Raw genomic sequence first — 17,428 nt, 5'->3', positions numbered from 1 at the left:
AACAGCCACATTTATATTCACCCTTGATTCATAACAAAGGTGGCACTGCAGAACAGTGGAGAAAGGAATGTCTTTTCAATAAATGATTCTGGGTCAACTGGCTATCTAAATGCATACATGGTCGGGGCGCCTGGGTGGCTCAGTCGTTAAGCACTTCAAAGGTTTACATATGACACTAGAGCGCCTGGCACAGTAAAAGTGCAAGGTAGGTCCCCAGCTCACATTTCTCTTGTAGTAAATTCTGGGAAGCTAGATGGTTATGTGTGATGCAATTCGACATGAAACAGTGAAAGAACACTACAAAGCATATTATACAAAGCCACTTCCCCTGCTTGTGTTCCCTCTCTTGCTGTCTCTCTCTTTCTGTCAAATAAATAAATAAAATCTTTAAAAAAAATAAATGAATACATGGTCTTCTGAACTTTCCCTTGTTTCTACTGAACAACATATTTTAGCAATCTTTCCATAGCAACACTTACAAATTTAACGTATTTTAATAGCTGCATAATAGTCCATCGTATGAATATATCTCAACAAATTCATCCATTCCCCCCTTGATATTTAACTTGTTTCCATTTTTCTTCTGGGGATGCTTTTGTAAGTATATCTGTAGTAAAACATTCTAGAAACAGAATGCTGGATCAGAGTCTACGAATTTAAAGTTACTGACATTTCCCTCCAAAAAGGCCACTGCTATGTATGCTCTTACCAAGAGTTTATGAAAGTGCCCAGATTGTGACATAAGTGATAGTTGTTCCACATTTTCCCACTTCTCCTGTTCATGGCTCACAAAGGACTTTGTGAACAAATTTAATTACACTGACCACCGATGAGTTAGAACGAACTTCTGCAGAGATTAAAGTAAGGGCTGACAGAGCAAACAGGGTGAGCCACTCTATGATCTGTGTACAGAGCTGGTCTTAGGGCATGCGTTATGAAAGCACAGAAACACCCTATCCGAAAAGAGGGCCACAGGGCCAGTATCCAGTCTTGGGTTGAATGGAGAAGGCTAACTCAAGAGGCAATAATGCTGACTAGAAGTAAAGTGTCCTCAATTTCTATGCTGATTAAATTACCTAATTGCAAGAGATTGAGGAAACTGTCATGTCATCAAGGAATTCTGTAGTACTGAATATTGTGTGGTATTTAAATAAGTGGGTCATCTGCTGGGATGCAGAAATCTCATTAAAGCTTTTCATTGGAATGGTATTTTTGTAACTGGATTGGACTTTTATTACACCGACGCATTTCAGCTACTGCTGTCTTCCTTGGAAAAAAAAGAAATGACTCTTTTCTCTCAAATTATACAAATTCTCCTCCCATCTTTCAAAGTTCATCTCAAGCCCCATTTTCTCCCTGAAACTCCATTCCATATTGACAGAATTTTTCTTACAAGTCAGAATTGCACTTATCAAGGGGAGCTTTGTAGTGTTCTTTCACTGTTTCATGTCAAATTGCATCACACATAACCACCGAGCTTCCCAAAATTTATTACGAGAGAAATGTGAGCTGGGGACCTACCTTGCACTTTTACTGTGCCAGGTGCTCTAGTGTCATATGTAAACCTTTGAAGTTACTCCCTAAGGTCTGTATTAATAATATTGCCACTTTTCAGATGAGAAAATAGAATTCCAGAGATATTATATGCCTTGCCTGGGGACACACCTACTTAAGTGCCACTCTTGGATTCAAACTCAAGCTAAAATTATTTCCAAGTCACTTACCACAGTATCTTCCCAAAGATTGCTCTGTGTGCTTTTTGTGTTGCTGAAATTGAACCTAGTTCCTGGAGGCATTTACATCTGTGCTATCAGCAGCCTCACCACCACTAAAATGGAAGCGTCATGGGCTTTTGGAACTGGAAATGAGAGTTCCAAACTTGATCATACGACTCTGAACACCAGTCTTTTCTCTTTTGGAGAAATACATACAAAATCTATCCAACTTCCAAAAGCTGCAATCGGTCTACAAGTACTGCATTTAGTTCTGTGCATTTTTTCAGGAGTAGTATAACATAGTGCTCAAACTAAACGTTAGAGTAAAAAGATTCTGGGTTTGAATCCAGGTTCTGCCATTCTTAAATCATCCTAATTTCAGCAAACTATTTAATTTCTCTAAGCCACATATCACAGCGGTAAAATAGCTTTAATAATCACCATCTCACTGGATCATTAGAAGGATTTAATGATATTATATACAAATTCTTTAGCATATTTGCTGGCCCATAGTAAGTGCTTCATAAAACTATCATTTGTGCCTATGCTCACTGGATTAACAGAAAATAGGTATCTATGCTACAAGTACACTGATAATTATGCATTAGCACAGAAAGAGATTAAATCAAAGCAGAGAAGTTTAGAAAGAGAAAAAAATTAACTTCCTTTACCTTGGTGTCTAATACTTAGGAAGTCTAATGTTAGAGTACTAATTAGTCTATAGTTATAATTCATGGCTGTGCAGTCACAAATATTTTTAAAACTTTATAAAGAAAAATCATCTTTTCCTGTATTGACTAGAAAATAAGTTTATCATATAAAGTTTTCTCGGGCATTTGTTTTTGTTTTATCACAGAATTCTTTTAAATTATGAGTAATAACAAACATTAGGACTCAGGTCACACACACACATACATTTTAAGAATCCTGTATATTAGCTAAAACAATGAAAACAAAAATTATCTTATTTTCTCACCTTTGCCTGCAATGAAAATAAAGCTAGACAGACCCAGGGGCTCCTGGGTGGCACAGTCGCTTGAGCGGCCAGCTCTTGGTTTCATCCCAGGTCATGATCTCAGGGTCATGAGATCGAGCCCCGCACTGGGCTCTGTGCTCATGTGGAGTCTGCTTGAGTTTCTCTCACCCTTTCCCCCTGTTCCTCCCACTCTTGCTCTCTCTCTCTAAAATAAATAAATCTTTAAAAAAAAAAAAAGCTATTCAGATCTAGAACCACTAGAACTAACTTGGGTAAAAACGGTGAACATAGACTTTATTTCTCTTGATGAGAATGTTTAAAAAAACCTTCAAGAAAATACATTACTTTCAAATGAGCTCTTTGCATGTGACATTATGTTGTGGACACATTTATAACAAGGAAATACACAAATATTTTTCAAATTGTCTTAAACAAATTGGAAGAAGTATTTAAAAGATGTAGATGCAACTGAGTCAAACTTCACTCAAAAGCTTGTACACTTGTTTGCAAGAACCTCCTTTGAATGCTGACCTATCAAGTCAAGCACAGCTCTTTTAGAAAGAAAAACAAAATGGACAGCAGGAGTTAAATGTGATGTTCATTAACATGAAGGAAATTTCTTGCCCCATTTAGCTAATATCTTAGTTGGTACAGTGCAACAAACAAATTTTAGCTGTTAAAATCTATTATACCTGCTTTAAATTGCATCTCCCTGTAGCCAGAGGCTCAATAGTTAGTTAAATTCAATTTGAGTTGCCAGGGGCTGTTAATGGGTAGGTTTTTCTATTTGTTCTCTTAATTGTTCTCTATCTAAATTATCACTGATGATGAAATCTTATGTGACTACATTCCCACATAATCAGAAAGTCTAAATAATTTTTCCTCTTCAGGATAATGATATGGAACTAAAGGCCCATAAAAATCTTCAGGGACAGTTTTGTTGTTGTTGTTGTTGTTTTTACAATGTGTTACATTTAATTTCAAAATAAATAATTCTGCTTGGACTTCAATAACATTACAACAATTTGGAAATAATAAACAAACAAACTGAAAGTTATAACTGCTAAGCCCATAGCAGGCTCTTAATAAAGGTATAAATGAGCGCTGATTGACGATCACAGTATATTTCTAGTATTAGGATGCCCTTCTAAACTTTTTTAAAATGCAAATTTTTTCTGTCTTGAGTGCATTTTTATAATTAATGTGTTATGTGTGTGATAGACATTGATATTTCATTCTTTAATTAGTTACTGAGTTTATGATATAACAGCCACAGTAAATCACAATGACCTGGAAAGGAAAATCTGTACCTATCTTTTCCAGCAGAGGTCTCTAGAGAGCAACTAAAGTTATGGAAATAAGGGCTATATGTTCAGTAATTTATATAGAAAATTTAACTCTTCAGCTTTACATGAGCCTTTTCTTTTCACCCACGCCCCTTTCCCTTTTGATGTCTGTGCTCCTTCATCAGATAAAAGGCTGTCTATAAAAACTGATCAGAAGTAGACACAAGAGAACAGGTTAATCCCAAGTGCACCGGTGTAATGTGTCACAAAACAGACAATGTAAATATCTCAGCAGCCTGTTTAACCAGCTAATTCGGCAGCTTTGCATACCAGGGGTGAGCTCATCTGTTCACTATATTACCAGCCAGGACATTTTTCACCAAGATCACTATAGTTTTACAAAAGCTTGTAAAAGCCTGAGGATTGAGTATTTCCTTGAATGTGGTATAACAGCTTTTTGCAATCTTTTATTTATAGGGAAGCAACAAAGAGAAGAAAATGCAGATTAGTATTGTGCAATACCAAAAAAAATGAAGTCAATGATATAAATCTCTGTACATGCTCATTTAAAATGAAATACCCTCTCTTTACTGGGAATCTCTGGGGAAATGCTAAACGACTTAACAGAAACATGATTTTGATGGCAAAGATTTATAAGCCCAGTTTTGCTTTTCTTAGAAGTAAATTTATTTGCCCCAAATACATTCTGCATTTTGCTAATGCTGGTGCTGTTTGGGGGGAGTCAGTGTGGGCTTTGCAGTAACAATGACCTGGACTTGAATCCTGGTTCCTCAATTCTTTTTTTATCTCCTGGTCTTGGGCAAGTTAACCCCACAGTTTCCCAGTCATTAAATTGTGAATAATACCTACATACTGCATGGTTATTGAGGGACTTAAATCACATGTCAAGGAAATGCCAAGCCAAAAAGATAGCTAAATAAATGGTAGCTATTTTATTACATGATATACACACACATGTATGTATACAAATATACATGCATAACAGACACACATATATAACCCATTATACTTATATAACTCTCAAAAAAGTTAATTCACCAAAACCTCAGGATCACTCATGTATCATTCCAGGTCTTTTCCTTAAAATGACTATCCACTGACCATAGCAATAACCACATAAGATGCAGGTCCTGTAGCAAACACTGTGCTTTGTGTGCCCAATAACATTTGTTGAAATAAATAGGCATAACCGATTGAGGGAAGAAAAAACACTGCAGCATATATAAAATTAGTCAACAGTATTGACAATACTTTAGGGTGATGTGTTTTGCTGTTCAATATTTTCAGCAAATTAAACTTCTACATCAAAGGATAGTAAGTTCTGTGTCTAACAGTTCAGATGTAAGTTATACCTTTGATGTCACATGTCTCATCATTTGACATAGTGAAATGACAACAGTGCCAGAAGAGTCAAAGCCAGAGAATAATGAAAATAGTCTTGAAGGTGAGGCAAAGATAAAGGAAGGTTCTGATTTATAGTAAAGTCTGTGGAAGTGCCTAGTACTGCACCAAAGTAATGAGGAAACACAGATGGATTACACCTGAGGTGCAAAACGCCCAGAGATGGGGTGGAAAAAACTCCAGAGCCAGGGACGCAGCCAGGAGAAAGACTTCAGAGTGAACCAACCACCACCTCTCAAAGTCTCATGGCAAAGAAGTCTCTGTTGTTCAACAGCAAGTTCAAAGTCAGGGAAAGTCGTTAAGCATCTGCCTTCGGCTCAGGTCATGATCCCAGGGTCCTGGGATCGAGCCCCGCATCGGGCTCCCTCCTCAATGGGAAGCCTGCTTCTCCCTTCTCCCACTCCCCCTGCTTGTGTTCCCTCTCTTGCTGTCTCTCTCTCTGTCAAATAAATAAATAAAATCTTTAAAAAAAAAAGTCCAGGGAAAGAAGTACCAGGAAGTCCCTACCTTTGACTTCCCACTTGATTCCCCATAGAATTGTTTGCCACACATCAGCTGAAATAAAAATTAGGTTATACAGCTCCCCTACTCCAAATCTTCCTGCAAATCCTATGATCTACATTTTCCAGTTTGTTTCAAATCATTTTTATTTCAAATTGCTCCACTGAGACGATATTGGCCTCATGGTCATTATTAATTTTTTTAACAGCATGGGATATTTTTACCTACCATTGACTGTGTGTCTCTTCCCCTCAGATTTTTGCAAGGTGTGCTTCCTCATTCCACTTCCCCAGGACTCTATTCAAATGTCACCTCCTTACAAAGCCCCTAGCTGACGACTCGTTCCGAAATAGCTTCTCCGGTCATTCTCTTTTATTGTACTTTCTTCTTCTTCTTCGTATCACTTACCGGGACCTCAGTTTACATTATTTCTTTGCTTATGTGTTTACTGTCTCTCATCCCATATTAACTCAGTGATGCCAGGAACTTATTTTATTCACTGGTCTATCCCCACTACCTGGAAAGGTCCTTAGCACACAGCAGTCACTTGGTACATATATTTGTTGAAGAATTAGTGGGAAAGGAGGCCAGTAGCTGAATGTGTGTTTCTACCACATTTTGTTCACTCTAGCTTCATATTGTAGAGTGACTGTGAATTTCCCCATTCTAGGGCCACCATTAGTCTGTCAGCTCCTTAAATACGGTAGAGCCTAGATCTTAACTGAATTTTGACTATAATGTCTGGCACAATGTGCCACCTGAGAAAATACTTGCCTAGCAAACATAAATTTCAAAAATGAACAAAAAGATGAAATATTAAAGCTATTGAAGTGTTTTTAAAATTGAGAATCATAGTGTATTTCCAAAAATAATTAAAAATGCCAAGATAATATTGCTGTGATATTAAAACTGGTCCAGTAACAAATATTTCTCTGTCTCAGCCATTAATAAAAAGTACCAGACACTGATTTTATCTTGTAGAACTCTCAATATACCGCTGGCAGGGTCCTATTATTATCATTCCTAACTTACAGGTGGAGAAATTGAGGTGAAAAATTGTTAAGCATCTTGCCCAGAATCACACAGCTAATAAATGCTAGGATTTGAATCCTAGTCATATTAACAGCTATCTTTGGGAGTCCTTCGAAATCTACTCTCAGACTGATCTTCTGATATTTCAAATATTATTTTCTCCAATTCCTTTTATAATGAATACCCACTTCCTATTTCTCTCTTCTAACAATCAAGTTAATATCACTGACTTAAGAACTTAAACACTGCAAAGCTTCAGTAAGGTTTGGATACCAAACTCTTAAAACATAATAATAAGTATGTGTCCCCTCCCAAAAATGGGGGCTAACAAAGGTTAATGTTGTCCTTGGGGTGGCAAAATTTAAATTTCATTGGAGTCTCCTAAGCTTATTTTAGAGGGAAAAAAAATGTTGCTATCTTTTCATAAAACCTGCATTTCAAGGCACTTCTGTGATTTATGAATTTCTCTCCCATAGAGAACAAGTGATATATAGCTGGAGTCTAATTCATTCCAACTCATCACATGTATTTTGTAACTCCATATCACCTTTCAAAATCAATAGGCATTTAATACTGAGGAGATGTATTTAGGTTTGAAAGAAGATAAAAATTAGACTGTGAGCTATTCCTTATATGGAATCCTGTTAACATATTTTCATATGGTATCAGGTCAAACACCGTAACTTGTTTTTTTAGACTCATTGCCCAATATTCTTCAGCTCCTGTATAATTTACTCTTACACTATGCTTGCAGGCAATATTAATTTACATGGGTTAAAAAGGGTCATTAGTTTATTACTAAGTATTTGTATGGCCTTTGGCAAGATAAAGTGTTATATAAGTAGTAATTATGTGTACCAAATTAATAGTCCTTTCCTCAGAACCTTTATTTTTAAAGTTTTCTTATTTTTTCTTTTGTTATTAGATAATTTATACATTTCTGTTCATAAAACTCATCATTTTGAAGTACCTTTCCTTTAGTCACATATTTATTTATTTACTCAATAAACATGCAAAGAGAGTCTATTTATTATAACAGGCTCTGTGCTTACACTGGGAATACTGTGGGGGAAAAACAGACACAAAGAGTGAAAAACAATGTGCAGAGGCATCTTTGAATGACATTATAATTATAAAATTAAATTAACAGTTAACAACTTGTTGGCAGATGATACATATAGGGCCATGTCCTGTGGTTGAGGAAATGATACAGTACTATGAGGGTTACATCAACTCTCATTAACTATGGTACCATTTAAAATATAAATATCGTGTAAATATATTGTCTAGTCCAATATTTGAGCACGAAAATTATAAATACACAGGTTGCTTCACATTTTACTAAGTTACTGAGGTATATTTTGAATTTATTTCTGTGGAGGCTTTCAAAAAAGAAATTGTTCTTATCTTTTGGTCCTGTTTTAAGTGTGTTTGGGATGAAAGAGAGAGGAATGGGTTAATTTTTGAACCAAAAGTCCTGGCACTCCATGCAGAAGAAACCATATGAGATGAAGCAGGGGGTGTGTGTGCTCAGGACAGCAATTAATCCCACTTGGTTAGAACATAACGGTAGTGAAAAACAGCGTTAGATAATGTTTGGATCTGGGCCGAGAGGAATCTGCTCACAAAATAAGGCAAGTTTTTTAGAATTTGTCTTATTAAAGTTTTTGATAATGACAAATCAATACAATGGTTTTTAAGGTTTCCTCATCTAAGATAACTACCTCCATAGAAAATGTTAATATTTATTAATAATGAAATATTAGATAATATGCTAAATATTATATTTATAAATATTTTAATAGTAAACATTTATCAAGCACTTACCAGATAGCATGTTAAAATGGACCAGATGGCATATTAAAGATGTTACATATTACATTCATTATCTAGTTAAAACCACAACAAACCTACAGGGAGGATCAGTTATCATCCCCTTTTTACAAGCGAGAAAATTGAAAATTAGAGAACTGAAGCAACATTAAGTCAGAATTTGAACTCAGCTCTGCCAGACTCTGTAGCATTAGCCAAATTTACATGTGAAAGAATAATCATTACTTCACCCTGAGGACCAATGAAGTTACAGAATTTGTCCTACTTACTTATCAAAATGAAATATTGAAGTCTTTCACCCAAATATGATAAAAATCTACTTACTGAGCATCCACTAGGTATCAATCTCTGTTTTAGATGCTTAGACACTGGATTCTTAGGTACCAAATTCTTACATGGTGAGGATAAAGAAATAAAAATATAAACATTCAGAGAATTTTTTCATTTCTATTGCTCAGCTACTTAGACACTGAGCTGACTGGGGAAGTAGCATGGAGAAGCACTGGAGAGAGCTAAGAGTCAAACTTATTCCACCTTTGAAGCAACGCGGGACTGCCCACTGAAGAAGAAAAAAGGGCTGGTATGGAGAAGCAAGTAAGGACTAAGATTGAAGTTGGTACATGCTAAGCAAGGCTTTAGAGGAAAAGAGGAGAGATTAAGTGATTTATGGTATTTGGGGGAAAAGGAGATGTTCAAAGGAAATATTTTAGAAAATTTTGTCCAATGGTGTGCTTGCAATCCCTTCATTAATGTTCTCAAGAAACTTTTAGGGAAGACACATACTACATTTCAAGACTTTGGAGGATTGGATTTTTGTTAACTATGGATGCATCACCATGCTAACCAAACCATACTTAGAGAAAGCAGCCTCCACTTTTTATAAATATGCTGAAGTATATATCATGTCTGTTCTGAGATATGATCCCATATAATCTAATAATCTTTAAAGTACCAAAGATTAAGAATAAATAAATTCTTTTTTCTTGTCAATTAGACTAGATTCAAGGATATCCCTATAACAATACTGTCATTCATTTAATTTCTGAAATCCTTTTAGCTTTTTTAAATGAGATGGAGGCATAACTAGCAGGAAGGTAGTCAGATCTAACCTATATGGAATACACAATAGCAATTACAGTCATCTACCATAAGGCAGTTTAAATGATTAAAATAATCTACTTATGGTGGAAAGGAGTGGGGAATCCAGAGTGAGAGTGGGCAATCAGGGATTGAGAATGGCAACCGTAGAAAAAGCTCCCACTGACAAGCAATGACCACCTACCTGTCTCCAAATTGTGTAATCCTACACTCAACCTGCCCCCAAATTCGATGGGCAGGATGGGGTCCTGGGTAGAATCTGGATCAGAAAACCCGAAAATCACTTTGTTGTGGTATAAACAAGCAGCCCAAACAGGAATAAACAGGAGATGTGAAGGATCCTAGGGCAAGCACAGGGTACCTCCTACTCTAGTTATAAATGTCCTTCTTGGTACACATAATCTTGACTGCTTTGCAGAGTGAGTTGGCATTGCAAAGGTATGTTTTGTTGAAAATTTTAACAGGAAGAAAGCTACAGACTTTTATTTAACACTCATCATTAACTTTCATAATCATTATGTATCCAAATACATTATTTATTTGCCTTATTTCCCTATTGATAGTTTCTTAACCCAAAGCATGTAAGCATTTTTTGTATATAATGTCTGCTCATTCAGAAATGATCCATAATTGAATGTAAACTGAATAGTAATAATTTACTCTATATTGAAGAAGTTTGTCTAATCTTTTCAAGTAATTTCTCACAAAACAAAATGTTAAATGCTATCATCTCAGAAATGGTATGCATATTTTATAACCTATTGGTGGGGTCAGGAATGGGTAGGTAAGGGTGTTAAAGAAAATGAAATCATTGACTCCAGTTCTATATCACACTTACAGTGAAGAATGCAGATTTTGTCTTCATCTTTGCCAGCACTGCTATTGCTAAGTGTGCTAGATTACCTTGTTTCCTCGTTCTATCCTAATGTTGACTTTTTGTGTACCAACTAAATACACAAGGGCTAATTGTGAGCTTGTAGGTAAAGCTACATGAGATCCCCTGAAAATGTATCTATGGAAGCACAGCATGTTATAATTAAGACAATTTCCACAGCTTGAAATCCTCAAAAGGCCCCAGGATTAGTCTGATTTGGTGCCAGAATATATCAGGTTGACAGCCAACAATCATTGCTCCTCCCTCCCTCCCTTCTTCCTTTCTCTTTCTCTTCCTTTCTCTTTCTCTTTCTCTCTCTCTCTCTCTCTCTCTCTCTCTCTCTCTCTCTCTCCCTTTCTTTCTTTTGAGAAGCCTGCTGGCACACTTAGTCCTTCATGTTACAAGCCTCCTGGCACACTTAATCCTGCATGTTACATTGCCACACTACCAGAGGAGTTTGATGACTTTCCATTGATTTGAGCCAGCACTCAATATAAAATAATAGACGCTGAACTGACACATGAGCACAGGACAGTAATTTTTACCTTGGCAAAATAAAAGGGGCAACGCTAGCTTCTCCTCTTTCAACAACTGAGTACTAGCTGTCTCCTTATTTTGTTTTTATTAACTTTTTTCCACTAAACAATATTTAAAAACAAGAATATCATGAAGATCTGAAATTATAAATATATCCAAAGAAGACATACAAATGGCATGAACACTTGCATGAAAAGATGTTCAGTATCACTAATCGTCAGGGAAATGTGAATCATAGCCACAATGAAATATCACTTCACATGTTAAGATGGCTACTATCAAAAAGATAGGAGATGAAAAGGGTTGGTGAGGGTGTGGAGAAAAGGGAGCCCTTGTGTGCTGTTGATGGGAATATAAATTGGTATAGTCATTATGGAAAATAGTATGGAGGTTCTTCAAAATATTAAAAATAGAACTATCATATGATCCAGCAATCCCACTTATAGGGATCTATCCAAAGGAAATGAAATCAGTAACTCAAAAAGATATCTTCCACTCCTATGTTCACTGCAGCATTATTTGCAATAGCCAAGATATGGAAACAATCTAAGTGTCTATTAATGGATGAATGGATAAAGAAAAAAAATGTGGTATATATACAATGGAATATTATTCAGTCATAAAAAGGAAGGAAATCCTGCCATTTGTGACAGCCTGGATGGGCCTGGAGTACATTGTGCTAAGTGAAATAAGCCAGGCAGAGAAAGACAAATTCTGTATGATTCCATGTATTTGTGGAATCTTAAAAAATTCACCTCATAGAACCAAAGAGTAGAAGGGTGGTTGCCAGGGGTTGAGGGAAGTGGGAAATGGGGAGATGTTGACCAGAGAGTACAAACTTTCAGTTATAAAAATGAATAAAATCTGGGAATCTGATGTACAGCATTGTGACTATAGTTAATATACTGTATGTTATACTTGAAATTTGCTAAGAGAGTAGAACACAAATGTTCTTACCACACACACATAAAGGTAACTATGTGAGGTGATGGGTGTGTTAATTAACTTGATTATGGTAAACATCTCACAATGTGTGTGTGTATTAAATCATCATATTGTGCCACTGTGTACCCTAAACAATTTCAAATGCATATTAATAGGTTGTTTTCTCTATCAATATTAAGTAACAAATGTTTTTAAAGAGTGGATTCAGGATTGCAAGCCTTAGAAACACTAAAATGTATGGGGTGAGCTGAGGAAGAATCACCCACAAAGGCCCAGAGAAAGTATGGTCAGAGAAGCTCAGAAATGGCATAGACAGCTTTGTTATGGAAGCCAAAGGATTACAGATATTTCACTAGAAGAGTACATTAAGTATGGTAGAGGGAACATGCTCAACAAAGAAATTGAATATGAAAAGGCCTGAAAGTGACCACAGGCACTGATGTTAATTTCATCATAAAGGCAGATAGGGTACATTGTGTGGATGTATGAATAGAGAGGGTCTGGACTTCAGACGGAAATGGGAGTGAACAACAGTCAGGAAAATGACAGGGGGAGCCAAAAAGAAGAATTCTTGTGAAGCAGGGTCAAGAAAGACATTTTTTAAGCCTTAGAGAAGGAGTATATTCATTGCCTAAATGGAAGGAGCCAATAGAAGAAAACAGATTGAAGACTTAGTTGAGAGACAGGAGTGCTAGGTCCATTTTCAATCCTACCAGAGCTTAGGTATCACTTAGACTCTGGGGCTAATTCTTTGTCCAAAGAGAATGTCACAAGCTTTAGGCTAGCATTTGAGTCTCAAGTCCCCCTTGCCAATTTCTGCTACTTTAGGGCTTGGTCACAGGTCCTAGTTCCTAGGCTCAGGCTTTATCCCCTGTGATCAAGTCCTTAACTTGAGCCATAATTTACACAAATTCTCCTATTACAAGTTTCCACCTGGATTAATTTCCAATAATTCCTGTTCCTCTCTCTAGAATTGAGATTTTTGCCACATGCTCTACTTTCTTCTCAGGTGTGGTATACACATTGTGAACTGCTTATCCCACAGCTACTCCCCACCTCCTTCTTCCTGGTTAAGATAATCCCATTTTGCTCAAGTCTCAAGTGACCATAATGTGTTAAGGGTGGTGAGCCCCTTCCCATCCCAGGAAGGAGACTTTTACTTAGTCAAAATTAGTTATGTAAATTCTATTCCCCTAGACAGTGATTTGTTTTCAAAAAGCATACGTCAAAATTCTCATCTGCTTATGGTCTAGGAAAAGAAAAGTCCTGGAAGAAAGATTTCAACTTTCTTATTTTACTTGATATGACTGCATCTACACAGAATACCTAGCATGTGGACACATCCAGTGAACCATAAACACAGGACTGCTGAATAAGAAGAGAAAGAGAACCCGAGTATATCATTGAGCCTCTGAATTTGTCACAGAATTGCCTACCTTCAGTCTTGTTATATGAGTTTATCTGTTTTCCTACATACATTTTATTAGACTTTTCTCTTTCTTTAAACAAAAAGTATATAAGTGACATATTGTGTAAATAAAGGCTATAAAAAAGTGATCTCACTGAGGTCATACTACATATCAGTTATTTTATATGCATTATTTGATTTAATCTTTACGACAACCCTGAGAGGTCCATATTTGATCCCTATTTAAAGGTGGGTCTGACTCAAAAGCCTACATTTTCCCCATGAAGTTGGAAGTCCTGACAAAAAATTCTAGTATGCATCTTTTAGTGTTGTTTCTCAACTTCTCTGATACCAGTTTGCTAGACTTCAAACTTTTCTCTTATGAATATCAAAGTTCTGCAGTAGAGCACGGGGCTATAAGTATAGTCTGAGAAATAAAACAGACTGTTGAAACCTTAGCAGAGATATTAGCTGTGCAAACTAAGACACATTACTCAGGGTCTAGATTCTGCATTATTATTTGTGTAAGACAATAATACTTCTTACCCCCTCAAAAGTTGTGATAAGTATTAAAATACAGAAGGCCTGTATAACTTTGAGCCAATACAAATACCAATTTAGTCATATAATAAGTGTGCCTTTATTCATATTAATACTACTACCACAAAATGCAGAGTCAGTTTTTAAAAATCATATCATAGAATTTTAGGACCATGAGAGACTGCAGAGGTGAAATTTTGTGATATCTCCACCATCGAGAGGTAAGCTTAATTCAAAAAATAGCTCATGGAAAAATATGTATAAGTGATCTTTTTATGAATTTTTAAAGAGCTGAATAGAATGAATTTAATCACCATTGTGAAACAATCATTGGAATCAATGGCCAGTCAACTAAACATTGTAATATAGCCACATGCGGAGGGAAGAAGAGCACATCTAGTTAATATTTAAGAACATGATCATCTCCACTGCATTTTACCATACCTGGCTGACAACTCTGTAGTGTTGTATAGTTCACTGAACTTGGAATCCAAAGAGGTTGCTGGGAGCAAGCCCCTCCTCTATTATTTATTAGGTCTGTAACTTACCATCTCTAAATCTCACCTTCTTTAACTCCAAAATGGGGATGATGATTTAGCCCTTTGCTGATCTCACAATATGATTCTAAAAATCAAAGTATATGCAGAAGACATCTGTACATTGAAATGTGCAGTATAAATGTAAGAAAAATAAAAATTTCAGTGAACACAAATGGTGGAAACTACAGACTCTGCCTTCTGTAACACATTCTTCAAGGTTTCTTTTTTCCTTGGGATATTTACTTATTACTTATTGTGAAGTGCCAGCAGCCTTTCTGAAACCTCACAGTACTAACACAGCACAGTGCCACGGATGGCTGTAGATTCAACCAGAGCCTTTTGATGATGACGATCTTTGAAGGTTTCCCATGTATAGAGGTACTCTACTTTGCTCACTATAGTTGATAGAATCAAGCTGCAGGCTTAGCATGTGATAGTTGGTTTGAGTCAAAGTTGGAAATCACTAAATCAAGAAACCACTCAGTCACTCTGTCTAGAAAACAAATGGATTAGAGAAAAAAAAAACCAAGATGACTCAGACCCAATTCTGAAAGTGTTTTTAATGGGGCATTGATTCAACCTCTACTGAATATTTACTAAAAATAAAAAATAATATTGGCAACACTCTTTGTGGAGTCTTTTCCAGACAGCTGTGACATCTCAGGAACACTTGGAACACTGCATATAAAAACTCTATAAATAATAGCATCATTCCTGTCTATGATTATTTTTCTCATTCTAAAAGGCCTTGCATAAAATGAGCTATTTTTCAGGAATGTCAAAAAGCTCTAGAAATTAATAAATTAGGCACCACCACTCATTAATCCATTATTGCAATTTTCAGTTAGTATGAAAGTTCAGAATGCTTTCTCCCCCACAGAAAATAGGCTTTATGTGCTACTTAGACTCTCAGACTGGCCCAAAACTTGACAGCAAACTCAATGTGACACAAAATGGGATGGGGCTGCCCAGAAAGTGAAGGTATCACTGACAGCTTTGACAGTGGACATTATATAAGAGACAGAACAAACCAGGAGCAAGAAAGTCACATACCACTCCTGTGGGCCATGTTGGAGGAGGAATCTGTCCAGAAAAGACCAGTGAATTCTATAGAAACCACAAGTTACCTCTCTCTTTGCCTTCATAGCCAAGCGTCCACAGGAATATTCTACATTCATTGACTAAGCAGCTAGTCATTGAAAATTTATTATATAATGTTTGATAATATGAAAGGAGATCACCAGTTTGGAGATATTATACACTAGAGTATACATCTAGGACCACAATCATTCAGTTTTAGGGAATGTAAATGCCCAGTATTCCAAGGAAATGTCAAACTGCTTTTTGAAGTTATCTAACCAATTTATTATCCCACTGGTGGTATATAAATTTTCACAATGTTTTCTATCCTTTCCAATACTTGATATAGTCAGATTTCTTGATTTTTGTCAGTCTAGTGGGTATAAAATTATATCTGATTATGCTCTTAACTTGCATTTTCCTGACTATTAAAGAGATTAAGCACCTTTCTTTTCATGTATTCCTCATTTTGTTTCAAATCTGTTCATGTTATTTGTCTATTTTTCAATTAGGTTGCTTACTTTTCTTACTGACTTATAAGGATTTTTAAAGAAAAAAAATATGTACCTATTTTAGAAATTAATCCCTTGTTAGTTAATTGTGTTGTGAATTTTGTCTCCAGTTTACTGCTTGTCTTTTTACTTTATTTATGTACCTTTTGATGAATAGCAATTCTTAAATCCAATGTAGTTAATTAATCAGTCTTTTCTCCTATGTTAGCACTTTTTATTGCTTGTTGAAGTCTGTCCTTACTCAGAAGGCATAAGATAGTCTCCTAAATATATTTTTTAAAGTTTTAAATATTTCACATCTAAACACTTTTTCTACCCAGAATTGATTTCTGAAGGTGTGTTTCCCCTAGTAACTTTCCAATCCATGCATTTTTTAAAATTTTATTATGTTATATTAATCACCATACATTACATCATTAGTTTTTGATGTAGTGTTCCATGATTCATTGTTTGCGTATAGCACCCAGTGCTCCATTCAATACGTACCCTCTTTAATATCTTTAATTGTGCTGCAGTCATCCCCAAACCAAAATTACTCTGGTTCAGGTCATAATTAGCCTTCTTGTTATCAAATCCAATGGGTAATTTCCTCTGCTTTGTGCTTTTTTTTTTTTTTGCAGCATTTAAGAATCTCCAGGACCCTTTCTTCTTGAATCTCTGTCTTTTACTTCATGTTTCACTTCATGACATTAGTCTTCCCCAACTTTCCTTCTACCTCTTGATATGATCTTTTATGGCCTTGATAGCTTTCTCCATTTGCATCATAAAATGTGGTATGACCCAGGGCTCCATCTTCAATCAATTTTCTCATACATTTAGTCATTCTCAGTATTCTTCCCATACCCTTGTTTAATTAGACACATATATTCTAATGACTCGCACATCCATTAAATCCAACTCAGGCCTCTATCCGTATCTGCTAGGTCTCCTGACTCGATTGCTTACTGGACACTGCTGTTGGGGCTATCCCAAAGGCATCTCAAAATAACCATTTTTAAAAGAAAACTTTTCTTCCATCCCCCTACCTTGCAAAATCTGTTCCTCTTGCTTCATTCTCTAACCTAGAAATTGATGCCACCCTCTACCTGGTTAACAAATCAGAAATAGAAAGCCATCCTACACTCTTGCCT

The sequence above is a fragment of the Callorhinus ursinus genome, unplaced genomic scaffold (assembly GCF_003265705.2).
Source record: "Callorhinus ursinus isolate GAN/ISIS: 27379988/994484 unplaced genomic scaffold, GSC_fseal_2.0 scaffold2, whole genome shotgun sequence".
NCBI classification, from domain to species: Eukaryota; Metazoa; Chordata; class Mammalia; order Carnivora; family Otariidae; genus Callorhinus; species Callorhinus ursinus.
Note: the sequence above shows the minus strand (reverse complement) of the source record.